This window comes from Saccostrea echinata, unplaced genomic scaffold, assembly GCF_033153115.1.
Source record: "Saccostrea echinata isolate AGI-Se365-2 ecotype Australia unplaced genomic scaffold, CSIRO_AGI_Sech_v1 ptg000016l, whole genome shotgun sequence".
Lineage (NCBI taxonomy): Eukaryota > Metazoa > Mollusca > Bivalvia > Ostreida > Ostreidae > Saccostrea > Saccostrea echinata.
Window position 1 is genome coordinate 7,047,182 of NW_026889765.1, and position 18,312 is coordinate 7,065,493.

At 33.5% G+C, this 18,312-nt stretch overlaps 1 protein-coding gene across 1 annotated transcript in view; it reads left to right on the forward strand.

Annotated features, from left to right (window-relative positions):
* LOC133188382 (uncharacterized) overlaps positions 1-18,312 on the forward strand; it is a 186,641-nt gene that overhangs the window by 28,266 nt on the left and 140,063 nt on the right. The window lies entirely within an intron of this gene.

Below are 18,312 nucleotides of genomic sequence, written 5' to 3' on the forward strand. Positions count from 1 at the left end.
CTGATATCCTGAATCTTTTTCACGTGATGATGCCGATGATTATTGCGGAATATGCTTCACTGGGTGATGGTCAACAACATAATTATGAATAAATACAATCTGAAAAAAAAATATCTATAGTTTGTGTCATTCGGAGTTGTAGCATATTCAAAAGAAATTTTACTATTTCTACCAACTTTTCAACTTTTATTCATCACTGTATTATTAGTATTCGGAAAGACTAACGATCTGCATGCTTTCATATTTTACACACCCCCATATTTGTGAGTTTTGGAAGTACATATTGTAAACTCTTTATAAAGTCATAAATTAATAATCATCTGATCATAAAATGAAATCATAATTGACAAATATTACAGCATTTAAGACTTTTTTTTAAAAAAAAAAAAAAAAAATATTTTACTCATTATTTTATATATTTTATCATTAACGAATTATTTTGCAGAATTAATAAAAAAAAATAATACCATCTCATTTCCCCATGTGCACTTTCAAACACAACCATTGTACATGTTGTAATAGCTATTGCACTTTTGTTAACGCATTAACGTTATCTTGTTCACAAGCAGATAAGTCTTGACCTCGTTTTCATATTTGTTTTTGTTACCGACGAAGCACACTAAGACGATTTTTCGAGTTTGCAATTAAGGAAGATCTAATGGAGCAGTTTTCCTGTCTTCGAGCTGTAATTGTTTTCATATTTCTTGTTCACTGCACGCATGTACGTAAGTCTAAAATATATTGTACTCATATGATACATTTGTTAAATCCAAACTCATTCTTTTACCTCTCGTGATCAGATAATAACAAAATAGACGATCACTGACTATATTTTATTCTTTGTTCATGGATGAGTAAAAGTTTTCTAAACTGTGATATAAAGAGACACACCTCATATTCGCCGACGATTCTTTATTATCTGAAAAATAAAATCGATAAGCACTGCAACCTTTTAAAAAAATGAGAAATCGTTCATAATTTGCTGCGATTATAAATAACATTTTCTGATTTTCTCTGAGGTAAAATAATATCCAATGCAGAAAGTGTTTGACCCCAAATTGGGTCAATGCACTTTACTGTATATAATGTACTTAACCATCTTTGCTAGCCAAGGGTTTTCGGTCCATTCCGCTCTTTGCTTGACAAGGTGAACGGGAGCGGAGTGGACCGAAAACCCTTGGCTAGCGAATATGGTACTTAACTGATGCGAAGGGTACTGGAACAGGACTGGAACATATCTTTTAACAAGCAAGAGTCTGAAAATTCGACAAAAATTCAAATCCCTCTGCTCTTTTGATAACTTAATATTCTTTTATTCATAACTGCAATGCAATTTTGCTCCGTGGGACATCCGGTATAAATGTAATACATGGGATGCTGTGTACAGAAAAAAAAATCAATAAAAAGTTTATTTGTTTTTTTACAGTATCTACAAGAAGAAATCCCGCGAAAGCGGGGAAAATTGAATTTTTACCACTGCTGACAGAAAATTTTCTATAATATATCTTATAGTTTCTAGTGACTTACTTACAGGCTCATAGCAAGAAGAAAGACTTTGTCCAAAACCAAGCAGTTAGTTTATACACGCCCCCCTCCTTCCCCTCTTTTTTTTTAAACTTGAAAAATATTAATATCATTAATTTACTTTTAATTCTCTCTTTACATGACAGCAACATTATTTTGATGCCTGTTGTACTATGTTATTACATATTGTACTTCCGTTGCTCTGTTTCCATTAAAGAAGCAAATGTATGCATTTTACTGAATTTGCCTGCACATTTTTTGGTTAAAAATTAGCTTTTCACTCCTTATGTATATTGGTGTAGTTTTTAATAATAATAAAAAAAACTGAATGAAGAAAACCCAATGAAATGTACTGATTTAAGCCCTTTTTTCTTTTAAAAAAAAATACAGCTTTAGTAAAATGTGAAAACTTACACCACTTGTACCTTATATGTTTGAACAGTACCAAATTCAGTAATTGACATTTTCTCTTTAGCAAGTTTATTACAATAAATAAATTGTATTTCGGATTCGTTGTCATGATGCTCTCACTTGCAAATATGCACAATTTACTGTTAAATTATTAGCACAACTTACTAAGATATTTCGATATAGAAATATTTTCATCACCTATAGCGATATTAACTGTTTTACTGTTATTTTCATGCTCATACACACCAAAGTTTTTTTCTTTTTTTTTTTTTTTAAATAATATTTATGTAGTGATAATTGCCTCGTTTTTCCTTTAAAAAAAAATCGGGTTCAATGCCATCTGACGTTCTAAAAATTTCCATCAAGATTAATATCGGTGATTAACAAAAACGATTTGCACGTTGATTCTAATTACCTATAACAACTTATCTCTTCTATATCAATTAAATCAAGTTTTGATTGAATAATTCATTAATGACGTTTTATGAAATAATTAAAGGATTGCTTCTTGTTAGTTTTATTAAAAATTGTCAGCTACTTACATCCACCAAGCGTAATCACCACCATGCACTCTTTTTTTTGCTATTTCAAGGCTGTTTATCGAAAATAAAAGTAAACTTTTAATCAAATTTACGATATTACTATGCGAAAGAAATCTGAATATAGTTCACGGACATCATCTCATATCTAGTGTTACTAGATGAAAATCCCTCGCAAGCGAGGGAAATTGAATTTATACCGCTACCGACAGAAAAATTCGAATAATATATATTGTAGTTTCTACTGACAGCCTACAGGCTTGTAGAAGGAAGAAATACTTTGTTCAAAATTCCGCATTTAGCTTTATAGCAGAAGTAGATTACGTCACCACCCCCCACCCCCCATTTTGTAAAAAAAATAATTTTATAAATTGACGTTTATATTGTGAAACCTGTTATACCATGTTATGGATATTGCACTTCATGTACTCTTATTTCATTTCCGTCAAGGATAAAATCAGCGAATATGCACATTTTAATGATAAATTGATTTTTTTTAACATAAGCTTTTAACGTCCTATGAATAGGCCGACTATTTGATACAAAAAACTGTATTCAGAAAAAAAACTGAAATGAATTGATTAAAGCACAAAATTTTAAAAGCTTTAATTGTTTTTGAATAATACCTTTTTTCATCTATTTTCTCTTTTCATGTAAGCAAATTTATTACGAAGTACAAATTGTACTTTGGGTTCGTTGTCATTAAGCTCTCAGTGGGGAATATACTAATTTTGCTGAAAAATTTATTACGTAAACCTACTAATAGTTATTCGGTATATAAATATATTCTCAACTTCTAGTGTAATCAATGATTTGCCATTTTTTCAAAGACCATTCACAATTTTTTTTTTGTTCATGCAGCTATAATCGCCTCGTTTTTCTTTTTAACATCTTATATTTCAAACTTTTTCAAAGTAGTTTTGTCAATCACAGGCTAATAATGATTATACCTGTATTACTCTGATGTTGCCAAGGAATGCCCATCCATCTCAATTTTGTGCTTTGGTCCGAAAATTGCTGATTTTACTTTGTTTTCAGATGTGACCTGCCAATTCAGTGCCGGTATCAAAATAAATCACCATGGGCGCTATACGATTGGTCAAACTTATGTCGAAACATGTTTTGTCGAATTACCACCTGATGACATTACAAACGTGGACATGTACTGGAATTTTGGGGAAACAAACTATTGTCACAACGGCCAGAAAGTATTGATAAATAGAAACTATACCTGTAATATAACTACGGTACATAATACGACTTACTATGACCTTAGAATTCCAGGTACTTTTGATACTTGATTTTATTTTCACTTTCTTCTTGATTTCTAGTGCAGAGATAATTATTGCTTCACTTTACCAAAAAAAATAAATATTAAATTAATTATTACTCCTCTCTCTCTCTCTCTCTCTCTCTCTCTCTCTCTCTCTCCTTTTTAAATCTCAAGGTGGATGCACTTTCACAATATATTTCATTATTTAAAAAACAAACTTTTTAGAAAAAAATGTACCGTTCTTCTATATAGCTGACCTTTCCTTTCTTTTTTTTTCTTCCATTAGACTTAAAAATCAATGATGGTGGTACATACTTTTGTAAGGTTAACCATAACACTAAAGGGGCCAAAACAACTTTCTCTAACAATTTAACAGTCATAGGTAAGTAAGAAATTATGCTGAATAGAATGAATATTTCTTAAACAAGAAAAAAAATTAAATTTGTTTAACAACTTAAATCGTTTTAGTGGAATTTTTAGCAAGATGCAAATACGCCATTTGTTTTACATGTAAATAGCAGCAATAATTTTAGGATGAAGTGTTTATCAAGCATTGCATAATCTATATATCAAAAATAAAGTATTTTTCGATGAACCTTTTACATGTTTCAATTTTTAATGAATTACAGACCCTTCTGTCACAACACCAGGTAATAGTTCATCATTTTCACTTTATATAGATAACAAGTCACCATTATCCTTAAATGCGGATGCTATTTCAGTCATCGATACATATTTACAAGTCTTTGTTTTTATATCGGTTAATAATGTTTATCATGCATCGAGATTTTCTTGCAAAAATGTTGTTTTGTACTCTCTCTCTCTCTCTCTCTCTCTCTCTCTCTCTCTCTCTCTCTCTATATATATATATATATATATATATATATATATATATATTAAAAGAAATGTTGTCTGCATTTGTTGCTAACCACTGGGGATAAAGTTTGTTGTCGTGTAAATACATTTGTAGTTTGTAAATCAGCAATCTTTTAAATATTGATAAAGACGGACAGGTTAATCATAACCTGTTCATATATATACATGTATGCAGGGTTCTCCGCGGCCGTTTAACGTGGAGACCCGCCATAGTTAAATGATTTGCGCCATAGTTCCGCCAAAGTAAAATGTTAGCGCCACAGAAAGATCGTCTTCGATCAGGAAGATAAGTGATCTCAAAATTAACCTCCAAATTATGTATTGTTTTCATTTACTAATGCGAACAGTTAATTATAGCACACATTGTTTGACTTGCACAATCAATTATCAATTATCTCGAAGTTCTAAATCTCGCTGGACTTTACTCATGAACATGATGAATGAAAGACAAGCCATTTTTTTCACACTTACCAATAATTGTAAATGAATTTTTTTCATACAAATTAATGACTTTTATAGCTTTTCTATAAATGTTCACGCATTTAGAATTGCATTGGTATTGTGAGTCAAACATCGTACGCGTATCGTAATCATAAAATGTCTAAAAAATAGATCCATCAGAAAGTATTTTATGAGTATAAATGCTAAAGTTGTTTTTAATTCACAAATTTTAATATACCCTTGTCAATTGAGACCAATAACTGAATATAAATATATACTAGGAAATTCAGTTCCAGAACGACTGCAACTGCGTCACAGTTAAATTTGAAATGATGGAGAACCTTGTGTACGAGCAACATAAATATTTTAGACTGTACGCTTGAGTGTAAAGCGGATATTCATCTAAATAAATAGTATTAATAAAACGAAAGATTATAATTGTATCAAAATATTCCCCATATATAGTAAAATGTTAAATGAAAAATAACAGATATCTATGTTCTGTACTGAATTTTCCACTTCTAACATTTCATCTTTTCATCTCGACGTTCATTCATTTTACCCCTAATTTTGTATCTTTTGCAGAAGCATCAACTATAACAACTATTGGTAAGTATCTCGTTTGACCTCACTTTTAGTCTCCTACCAGTGATTTCAAGTTGAGAAAATATGTTTATAATGTTTTATATGTATATCTTATATGTCTGAAAGAGTTACAGATTGCTTTGCAGTTTGATTACCTTTAATTATTTTTGATGGAATTATAGTTATAGTTTCGACTTTTCCACTTAACGCCTAATTATAGTACATAATACATATGCAGATATTGCTCAAATCATGATTTTATCAAAATTTTGTCAACATATTTCGTTTAAATTCTATTTTAATAAAAAATTGTTGGTATTATTAATTTTCAAGAACATGATCAACCGAAATTTGTATATTTGGGATTAAGAAAAATGAATAGGATAAAGATAACGAAGAGAAATCGATCTCAAAACCTATAAACAATACAAAGTTGTATACAGGGCATAAAAAGCGGACCTCCAGAAATTCCAGAGATGGGATCAGATGCCTAGGTGGAGTGTACAACCCCTGTTGACCGCTCAAACCTATGTATCTTTCAAGTAGATTCTGTAACATTCAGGAACATTCCGTAGTCAAATTCAGTATAAACACAAAGACCTAACAATTTGTGTGAAATATGTCAGTCAAAATACGACCCAGTGATAGGTTATATTTGCCAACAATGTCATAATAACTACTATAGCATTTACGATAAATTGAACGAAGGCGTTGAAATCCCTATAACATCAATATATCTGTCAGCAGCCTGCGTCGGTTTAAAAATTAAATTGCATGATCGTACTCAGAACATGCTCTTGAGTATCGATTAATTTGGGAGATATAAAACATATATACAGATGATTACTAAATTAAGACGGAAAACGATGAAAAAGCTGAAGTCATCTCCCATATAATTTATTTGTAAGTTGGCCCTCATCGTCTATAATCAGTGAAGCAGCCAAATATGAAACAGATCTGAAATGGTGATGGGATTTTGTTTTTATCAATGAACGTCTGATGTTTTAGTCTATATCACTGCTTTCTTTACAGGTGGCAATGATGAAACCGGAGGTTCTGCTTCTGTAAATACCAAACTTCTATCAAACATTGCGATTATGTTTTCAGCCTCTCTAATTTACAGGTGATTTTACAATCGTTATTTTCTTTTATCAACTGCATAACCACTAGAGAGAGTAAATGGTGCTAAATCGTTGCAGTAATTCAGTTATAAATGAGTGAGCTATAATTTTGATTTTTTGCACTACCTCTTGACTATTCATACTTAAATCTTTGTCTTAATGCATATTTACTTTATGTATATTTGCTGACTATTTTTGTATTAAAATCTGCAATTGCTATTTAAAGTTTTCTTTTATAATAAGCATCTATCAGTTTACCTTAAATAAGACAGCAACATGTAACAAAGTACACAGTAGGCGAACAAAACAAGGAATGCATTATTTTGCCCTCAATATATGCATGACTACTAAGTATTCTTGTTGTCATATAAACTGGTGCTAAGACCCTGAAAATCCCTTTTCATTTGAATGTGTGTGTGAGCTCATGATGCCACATCTGTGTTAAGTTGACTATCAGAGTAGTCCATCAGACCATTTGACTGAATATTATAAAAAGAAGGAAATTTCTAAATGCGACGACATGTTGTTCCTTGTTTCCATATGATATCCCTCCTTGTATATTTCTGGTCTTTTTCATATAAATAAAAAAAGTAGTCTCTTCAGACGTAAAACACAATTCAGATTTAAGGAAAGGAATGGCCATTGAATACAGTTATAAAGCTGTCTTACAAAGGAAGTCCTCCTTAATAAATTTAAAAAAGAAGATTTATGCTTTATTAAGACTTTTTATCAAGGTATTTAATTTGTTTAAAGTAGACAAAAATTTTCAGCTTTTTGGATACAGGAAGAAATATTAGGGACAGCATTATAGATTTTTCAATCAAATGTTAGTTTCTTTTAGAACAGTAATTATAGGCTTTACGTGGTTTTTTTAAATACAGAAATGTCCATGAACATTATTTAACGAATACGGTAAGTGCATTTTAAAATAAAATACAGGAGCTGTTGTAGAACTTTAGCTAGATCCTCCTTAAAATCTAGATTTGTTTTCTTTGTAAATTAGACAAACAATTCTATAAAAATCTGTACAGACACCTACACAGTATAAGTCTTTAAAATTCTATTATTCTGTTAAAACGCGCTTTATTAATGATGTATGAAATATGTGGAGAAAACGAACAGTATTGGAGCTCAAAAATCCATTAAACATTACAAAATAAGAGTAGAGTAAACACGGACCTCTAAAACTTAAGAGGTGGGATCAGGTGCCATGGAGGAGTGAGCATCCCCTGCCGACTGGTCACACCCGCCGTGTGCCATCATCGGGAAATAATGGAAAAATCCGTCACAAATTCAGTGTGTAAATAATGGCCTAACAAATAGTATGAAAAAAGACAGTCAGTATTTGTCTTAATGATAGATTGTATTTGTTGACAAGGTCATTGTATCGACCATAGAACCTACAAAATGATGACTTTAAACGAGACTGTCGATATTCTTGTTTCATCAACTTGTTTGTCAATAACTTACATCGTTTTAGAAATTGTTCATACGTAGAGCATGCTCTGGCGTATCGAATCAACTGAGAGATATAAACCCCGTATGCAGGTGATAAGGGTATATTGCTGCATAAGTAAGGGAAGTTGACGATTGAAAAGATAAAGTCATAACTTTTATCATAAAGCCTGGTTGTTAGATTACCATCAACGTCTTTTTCTAATAAAATATCCAAATATGAAACAGATGTGTCAGACCGTGGTATCTCACCGGGATATATCGTGTCGAAATAAGGATTTTTTTTCCATATTGTTTGTTAACAATAAGAAAATTTTGAAAGTCAACATTAACGTTTTTAGTAAATTCACTGCAGCAAGACTGATATTATATTAACAAATGAAAATCAATATTAACGTTTTTGTTCACTGCAGCAAGGATGATTTATAAGTTGTAGGTAAATAATAATAGCTGCAAAGTTAGACACTTCCATTCAGTCACATCTTGGAAATCATTCATATGATCACTGCTCAACTAAATTTACATTGATTAATATGATTCAAACTATAGGAGCGTCTCTTATACCGCATGACATGGAACATCAAAAACTCAAAATGCTCAATATTCAAAACTTAATAACAACAAATTATGTATTTAACTTAGAATTATAAAAAATATTCTTCAAGGGAAATATCAAAAGTAAAATTCTTTTTCCTCTGAAAAAAATATGAAGTTTGAGAGGATGTAGTAACGTTCTTGTGTGTGTTTGTTTGTGTGTGTGTGGGGGGGGGGGGGTAAGTAGGTGAGTGAGTGCGTGCATAACGGAAGTTAACGAGGGGATGAGGGGATGATATGCTTTGCGGTGCCCCTGTTAAATTAAACATTCATTAAAAAATTAATTTAAATTTTTAGCGTCATACTGAGAAATCAAGTCTGGAATACGTGCACTTAAAACAACAATCAAATCACAGGTTTTTTTTAACAAAATGCTTAATAATATAATCAGAGGTGTGAAGTCATGTATTTTTTTAAGAGAAAAAGAACATGTTAAACATTAATAAAAGGCCAATTTTGGCTAGAAAATGTTCAATATTTATTCAAAGGCCTCTTTTCTAGATCTAGCAATTAGAAATTTTTTAATAAATTCGAGATTTGTTTCGATTGATAAACTCGATCTGAAATATAATCAATATTCGCAATCAGATAGTAATTTTAAAAATTTTTGTCCGATTCATAGTGATTGAAAATGGGTTTGTTTCTAAGACTTAGTAGAGCCCCATTAAGTATGTCTTAGACAATAATTTACATTTCAAAGTCTTATTTTATTTCATCACTTCCGCAGGGAATTCTGTATGGATTTCAGTATTTCTTAATGTTGTCCGATCCACCATAAGTATTTCAAATGAGATTCAAGAAATTTACAGACATTGTATGGAAATATGTAGAATACTTGAATCTGACGATCTGAGGTACCCGGGGAAACCGGCGTCAAACTTGATTGTATCCACCAGGGACGGAAAATTTTGATAGGCACGGAGGGCGCAGCCGATTGAAAAAATATTTCAGATGTATTCAAAGTCAGTTAACCACCAGAAATTATTGAGGGCATCATAAATAAAAAGTTGAATAAAACAAAAATGAAAATAAAATTCTAATGTATATATTGTTCAAATTTGCTGAGAAACGAAAGAAAAAAAAAATGTGATTAAAATTAATGTAGTTCGAATAAAAAAAATTGGTTCAATTTGAAACAAAATTGAAATAATTTTACAAACGATAATGACTGTATAAAGCTTGTATCGGCAAAGTTTATTCTATGGCACAAAAGTTTTTTTCTTGACGTTTAAAAACAAGTATATTGTTTTCCTAGTAGCGAATATTTGCCAGCATCGTATATTTTTTTAAATATAAATATTCTTAAAAAACATAGTGACGGGTTGAAAAATTTCTTTTTAAGTAAATACAATAAAAATATGAATATCATACCCCTTTTTCACACTGGAATTCACGAAAATTGGTCCCAGGACAGGTTGCGTTAATGCATACCTCCCCCCCCCCCCCTTTTTTTTTAAAGAGAGAATTGTCGTTTTCATTGAAGACCAGCGATTAAACCCTACTTAATAAAATTTAGTTTTGGCAAATTACTCTCTTAACTATAGTTTCAAAAAATTATTTTGTTGAAAAGAGAATATAATACCCCCCCCCCTTAAATTTTTTTAAAATAAATTTTTATTCATGTCAATTTTTTTGCGGGCATTTTGTTTTCTTTCTTTTTTTTTGCATAGTCAATATATTTTTACGGGGGATGACACTCCCTTTTGACTTCCTCTCTTGGTAAACGGTACCATTTCTCCGTCGGTCAGTGATTCAAACAGATTTGTGCCGACCCGAAATATTTTTTCCTGCTCCGTTTTGATTATTTTTTTTTACGATAAAGATAACGTGGTGGCCATTTTTATTTTTAGAGTTGATACCATCTATAGTATTTATAGACTTACGTCAACTAAAGACTAGACGTAAACTTACGACTGTTTTTGACGTAACGTCAAACGTACGATTTTTTGTAAATAACCAAAATGTTAAGAAAAAAACTTACGACAATCTTACGACTACGACTGATCGTAAGATTTTTTGTGAATAGATGTCTCCAAAAACCACATATATATTGTCAATCAGAAACTCGAGCATCTTTTTAATGTCAAGTTCAGAATACTTGTGTGTAGAATCAGAGTGCTTTTTAACAAAATAATTTTGTAAAAGAGCTGTCAACGATGTCAGAAAGTCTGGACTTTAATTTATAGTTGTATATAAAGTTGAAAAGTCGTAAGTTTTTATGTTGTTGATTTTGGTAAAATTTTGTGATTTGAAATGTTCCAAAAGTTCCTTGAAATTTTTGAGTATCCACATCTGATTTACACCACATCTCAAATATATTGTTGCACAGTACTCTTGATTGATTGATTGATTGTATATTGTTTTACGTCCCATTCGAGAATTTTTCACTCATATAGAGACGTCACCATATACCGGTGAAGGGCTTCAAATTTTGACCTTTACTCGGCACTCAGGGCCATTGAGCAGTGAGGGATCTTTATCGTGCCAACGCCTGCCGTGACACGGGGCCTCGGTTTTTAAGGTCTCATCCGAAAGACCCGCAACTTTCACTCCAAAGTGCCGAGCGCATGGCGAAGGAACAGTTGCTACCTATTTTTTATCGACTTAGGTCTGTCGCGGCCGAGATTCGAACTCACGACCTCCCGATCACGCAGTACTCTTGAAGTTTCTCCTTCACTACTGTTAATATCTTAGTGAGGAGTAAAGAAAGAGGCTTGGTAGAACATTTACTGGAACCTGCTATGTATCTTTGTTTGTGAGTATTTTTATGAAGTTTCGGAATCCAATATAGATATGGTAATTCAAATTCATTTTGGTTGTTTGGAATATTAAAAATATTCAAACCTGACATATGATTTTGAAGAATTTCCTCCTTAGAGAGGGAGCTATGGGTATAAGTTGGATTACAACTTGTAGAATTAAATGCCAGTTCCTCTAAAACACAATTTATATATTGAGCCTTACAAACAAAGACAATGTTGTTACCTGCTTTGTCAGCAGGAATCAGTACGTACTGATCTTGTAATCTATCTAATTCTTTTTTTATTTCTGAATCATTGAATACAGAAGGATATATGGTTTTCATACTGCCCCTCAATTGCTTAATGCGAGATCATTTCTCGCTTTGGAATAATACACTGTACTGCTTAACTTGCCTTGGAATAATGTAAACGGCATTTTTTTTTTTTTTTTTTTTTTTTTTTTTTTTTTTTTTTTTTGTTAATTTTTATTTTATTTGTAAAATAATGCTTTCGAATTAGATTAATCGGGTTTTATTTGTACATACAATAAAATAACTACAAATACACTGCACAAAACATGAATATTATGTAGCAATTCCCAAGCAAAGGGGAGATAAATTTTCAGATTTCCTCAGCCTAGTTTTGATTCTGTAACAGAAAAGAGCTTGAAAAGTACGGCTTCATAAACTACTTTCATTGCGTTTTCAAACGTTTTCACAGGAAGAAACTAGACCTTTCAGTTAAAACTGAAAGGTGGCTTTCCGTGACTTTTCAGTGGCCATTCAGTCACTGAATGGCGGGTACATTTCAGTGAACTTTCAGTTACCTTTAAGCTACAATTCAAATACTTTTCAGTCACCATTAAGCGGACACATTTCAGCTATCTTTCAGTGACCTTTCCGTCGTCTTTCAGTCGCCTTTCAGTGACCTTTCCGTCATCTTTCACTGACCTTTCAGTCGTAATTCAACGACCTTTTCATCGGCTTTTCATAAGTTTATCATTAATTATTCCTTAAAAAAATAAAATAAAATTATTCACATTTTCAAATGTGTTTTTGTTTTCTCATTGAGAATTCAGATTCGTACTGGTAGTACTGGTAATGGTTAGATGTTAAATTGTGATTATTGACTATGACATTTATGTCTAAATATAATTTTATGAACATTAAAGATTACAATTCAACTGTGGAATCATAAAATTCAAAATGATTTTCGAATTTCTAATTTGTTTCATGAAAATTGATTAAAAAAAATATTCAGTTGATGAAAAATAATATTCGTATTAGAATTTATCAAAGATGAAAGTTAACAGGGAGTGCCAGTATACCCAGTAAATATAGTAAGTAATTACAACAAGAAAATATCAAACTCAATTTGTTTTTATTTGGCTGAATGGGCCATGGCCACTTAAAATGAGGGAACCGAGGCATCAATATATAGCCTTATATGGCATCCCTTAAAATGCAAATGGCGAACCCTGGGAACAGATGTTCACAGCATAATAATTGAGTTTCAGACAAAATAATCGGATATATATCAAGCAAGTCCATTGAGCCTACTGGTAAGCCTGAAAGCCGCATCCACTATGATATGTCTCCAGATGTGGTGGACGCGTGTAGGAACGGCATGACGATGGATGGAAGTTGGAAAACAGGGATATACGTCAGCCCGATTAAAATTCAATCGTGATCTGAAATTATAACGAATCTAACAGCAGAAACATGTAGCAAACTCACATTTTTTACGTAAATATACAAATTAATTATAAATGCTCGTACAAATAAAGGGTGGGAGGGAGGGTGAAAACGTCTGCTTCGACTGATGATGAATCTGTGCACTTATGACGTAAGCAAAATGTGTTGAGGTGAAGACTAATTGCCGCAGGACCAAAATAAACAATCCCAGAACACCGTATTTATAAAAATTAATAGTTTTTCCCTTTGTTAAATGGATTTAACCTTTAATGGTGAAATCCTATTATCAAAGATGAAAGTTAACAAGGAGTGCCAGTATACCCAGTAAATATAGTAAGTAATTACAAGAAAATATCACTCAATTTGTTTTTATTTGGCTGAATGGGCCATGGCCACTTAAAATGAGGGAACCGAGGCATCAATATATAGCCTTATATGGCATCCCTTAAAATGCAAATGGCGAACCCTGGGAACAGATGTTCACAGCATAATAATTGAGTTTCAGACAAAATAATCGGATATATATCAAACAAGTCCATTGAGCCTACTGGTAAGCCTGAAAGCCGCCACGGGACTATGCGGTGGTATAGTCTGCGCCACCAGTAGCTCCGATAGAAAACCCCCATCCCCAAACAAAACAAATAATGCATACCCAATAAACAGCAGGTAATAACAAAAGATAATTGCAGTTTGCCAAGACAAACATTTTTTTTTTTTTTTTTTTTTTTTTGGCGAAAGCATCGCCTGCATTGCAAATTTCAACAAAAATGGGTATGTAAATGCAAATGAGTAGCACTCAAAAATTCAATGCAGCCACCAATTTGTGGCAAACTATGACCCACTAACTAGTTATCGCGCTGCCAAGGCCCAAACTCCCCTAGTTTTGGTGACAATTTTTCAGAGGGATTTGTTAAAAATGTCTGCAAGCCTTGTTGAAGGCGATACAAAAACATACGATTGCCGAGCTCGGACAAGTGCACTCCATCGGGAGCAAACAATTCTGGACTTGTTAATTGGAATTCGGGATAACGATTATACTTCCCCCCGGACCTAATTAATGTCGTAGCAATGAAACTATTCAGGCTTTTTCTAACATGCTGGCGGGGGAGGATTTGAGACCACACTAAAATGGTACCTGGCAACAGCTTAGCCAAGCCGACCAGGATTGTGTTAATATTTAATCTTAATTTGATTGACTTTTCACCCCTAGCATCAGGAATATTGTTGCCTCCACATTGCAATACTAAAATCTGAGGAGGGTCTTCTAATTTTAATAAGAATTTAACATTTGGCATAACTTAAGTCCATCTCATACCCCTTTACCCTGCCAAAATATGGATGCATGATGCCTTTCTAGTTCAAGGTTGGCTCTAAAATCTGATTGCCTTGCCTGGCAAAAGGCCCTTTTAACAATGGAAGAACCCACAATCCAAATTCTAATATCTACAATACAAAATTGAGTTGAAAAACAAGAAAAAAGGAACAATACAAAAATATCTGTATACAATATTTCATTTCTACACCTGAGCATACATAAAAGAAAAAACTGTATTCTTAGTCAGTAAAGGTAAAGCTACCTTAACTTGCTGAACTGCACATTTTGCACCATATGACATTTAAAGCTTATTTTCTAAAATAACGGTACATACATTGAGATTTCCAACGACCCTTGACCGCTATATCTTGCTGACTCGTACCACTAGCCCAAGCATGGGAAGCAGCACCAATACGAAAGGAATGGGTCTTGTAAGTTTTAGTATCTAAGCCTAACATTTCTATAGTCTTTTTAAATACAGACTCTGCCTGATACCTGGTCACTGGACAGCCCGACAGATGAATGAAAAAAGCCCCATAAGCATGTTGTCTTAAAAGTAAATATTTGCGTAGAAACTGAATTATGCAGATTGGACTAGAAGGAATTAATGTGATTGTGGCCCCATACCCTTCTTGATCAGTTTTGGAGTGGCTTAAGGACATTACAATAGTATTGTTGGTTGTTAATCTGACATCACCTGCTTGGATAGCATGACCGGGTTGGTCTTTAGAATCCTGAACCAGCTCCCCAATTCTAAAGTAACCGAAAAATGCCGAGCAAAAGTGCACTAAATAACACCGACTCATAGTCAGATCTACATACTTGGGGGAGGATAGACAAAATGCTTTGATGTTGATAGTAATAGGTTTGCGAATGTCCTTCCTAGCGCTAACGCGACCCCACCCAAGTAGAACCTTCTGCAACATAAACGATTTTGTTGTATCTAGTAAACCTTGGATTTTGCAAAAATAAGATATTGCAGCCATATATGTTTTAACTGTGCTTGGTGAGAACTGCTTAAATGAAAGATAGGCTACAAAATGAATTAGGTCTTTAGAATTTGGTGGCCAACATTGATTACACTTGTACACTTGGCAGAAATAACTGAACTGCTGCAATGCTGTCTTATATAGCTTTTTCGTGTTTCGTGTTACGGACAGGGAAAAGTTTAACAATTCTTGGGCTCGATGTTGTAGATGAGTCTGAGAGATGATTCTGGGACTGTCGTAGGTAGTCTGTCGGCTTCTGGAAAGACCTGTCTGAATCTGTGCCACTGAAGACGAGAAAGAGAATCAGCCTTAACATTTTTCCCTCCCCTAATATGCTGCCCTTTAAATTGAATATTGTGCATGATGCCCTTCAAGACCAAAACCCTTAAGAGATGCATAACTCTGGGTGATTTGGATGTTTTAGTATTTAAAATAGTGACAAGTGCAATATTATCAGTATGTAAAATAACTCGCTTTTTCCCCAACTGATCTCCCCAAATAGACAATGACATTGTTATGGGTACCAGTTCCAAAAAGGTAATGTCCCTTAATATGCTAGTCCCTTGCCAAGATTTCAAGATGTTAAAAAAACCCAATGAGTTCCAAAAATAGCCCCACACCCTAGTTTATCCGAACCAGCGCTATCTGTATACAACTCAAATTGAAAGTCACTGGCCCAGTCTACTTGTCTATATGATGTTGTGCCATTGAAAGATTCTAGGAACATTAGCCAAATTTGTATATCTTGCTTCATTTCCTGAGTAACGCGTCTCTTGTGATAAGGCTTGCTAAGCCCAACAGTGGCATCATACAAACGCCTGATGAATGCTCGACCCGCTGGAATTGCCCTAATACAGAAATTTAGAAGGCCAGTGAGGGACTGGATTTCCCTAAGTGTAACTTTTTTACGAGATAGGAAATAACTGAGCTGATCATAAAGCTGACCCAGCTTCTCTGAGGGGATACTAACAGTCTCTGTGACTGTATCAATTTCCAAGCCTAAAAATACCAAATTTGTCGTAGGACCTAAGGTTTTTTCGTGGACTAATGGGACCCCCAAATCATTGCATAGATTAGTAAGTGTTGAGACTAAATAATGACACTGCTTTGTCCCAGATGCACCTGATAGTAAAAAATCATCCAAATAGTGGACTACATTATCAGATTGACTCTTTTGTTATAAACACCATTCCAGAAAGGAAGCAAACTTTTCAAATTTAGCACAACTCACAGAACAGCCAAATGGCATACACTTGTCGATATAAATACTGCTGTTGATTTTGTACCCTAGCAACTCAAAATCAGAGGGATGAACTGGTAGCAAACGGAAAGCATTCTTAATGTCTAAACGAGCCATAAAAGTTCCTGGACCTAACTTTTCCAACATTCTCAAAGCTTCATCAAATGATGTGTATTTAACTGAACAATACTGAGGATCAATGAAGTCATTCACACTATCACCAACTGGGTGGGACAAATGATGAATAAGACGAAATGTACCATCTTTATTAGGTACCATACCTATGGGGAACAGTCTTAGGTTGAGAAATGGAGGGCAGAAAATGGGCCAGCAACCCGACCTAAGCTTATTTCTTTATTGACTAATTGTATGGCTTCTGTAGTAAGTGAATTCAAAGACTTAAGATTTCTACAGTTGTATGGCTGTCTAGGACCTTGGTAATTTAATTTAAAACCAAATTGAAACCCTTGCAATAGTTCATGTGCATTTTCTGTGTCAGGATAATTAGTCAAACAATCTGATAAACGCAGCTAAATTAACATATTCGCCATTTTGAGTTTAATATAGTTGGATACATTATGCCCCAAATCATTATCATAACTAGAAACTCTTATGTTCGCATTAGATGAAGGAACACCTTCTGTCCCCTGAGGTTGGGCTGGGTCTTCTCGCTCAGACAAAATTGTGGAAATGCGTTGAGCCAGATCCTGAAGTTGGTAGGGTGGCATAACGCTGGTAGGCATTATCGTGGGTGCAGTAGCCTGTACATCAGAAGAGCAATTGATAGGCTGGACTGTTACGTCCGTGATGCTCGCCGGCGGAGGAACTTCGGAAGTTGTCTCCAGACGAGGCTCTCGTCTCCCTGCTCGTTTCCGTGGCTGAGCTTGGGTCTGACACGCCGTCTTTCGCTTAGGCATTTCGAATCTCGAAATATAACCAAAGAGAAAATCTGTAAACCATGGGTTGTCATCAAACTTTAATGTAATATGACTATTGAACTTTGAATGCACGTGTACATGAGTGCCTGTTAAAATTGATCAACAAATATCTACGAAAATTTTTAGCATTGATGATTAAATTTGGATGAATATGCCATAAAATAGCATTTAAAATTTTATTACAACAATTTCTTGACAAAAGTAAAGGTATTAGCTAAAAACAATCCAAAATTCACACGACTGTAAAATTCCGTCCTTACCTTTGAAAACGTCTGCTTCGACTGATGATGAATCTGTGCTCTTATGACGTAAGCAAAATGTGTTGAGGTGAAGACTAATTGACGCAGGACCAACATAAACAATCCCAAAACACCGTATTTATAAAAATTGATAGTGTTCCCTTTGATAAATGGATTTAACCTTTAATGGTGAAATCCTATTAATTAACGGGAATAGAATTGTCTCATTTTTCTAACTGTAAAATATTTTCACAAGTTCATTCAATTTGATAAGTTGTTAAATGAATAAACAGACAGTCAATCTGAAATTTCTTTTTTTCAGTATAAATGGTTTTTC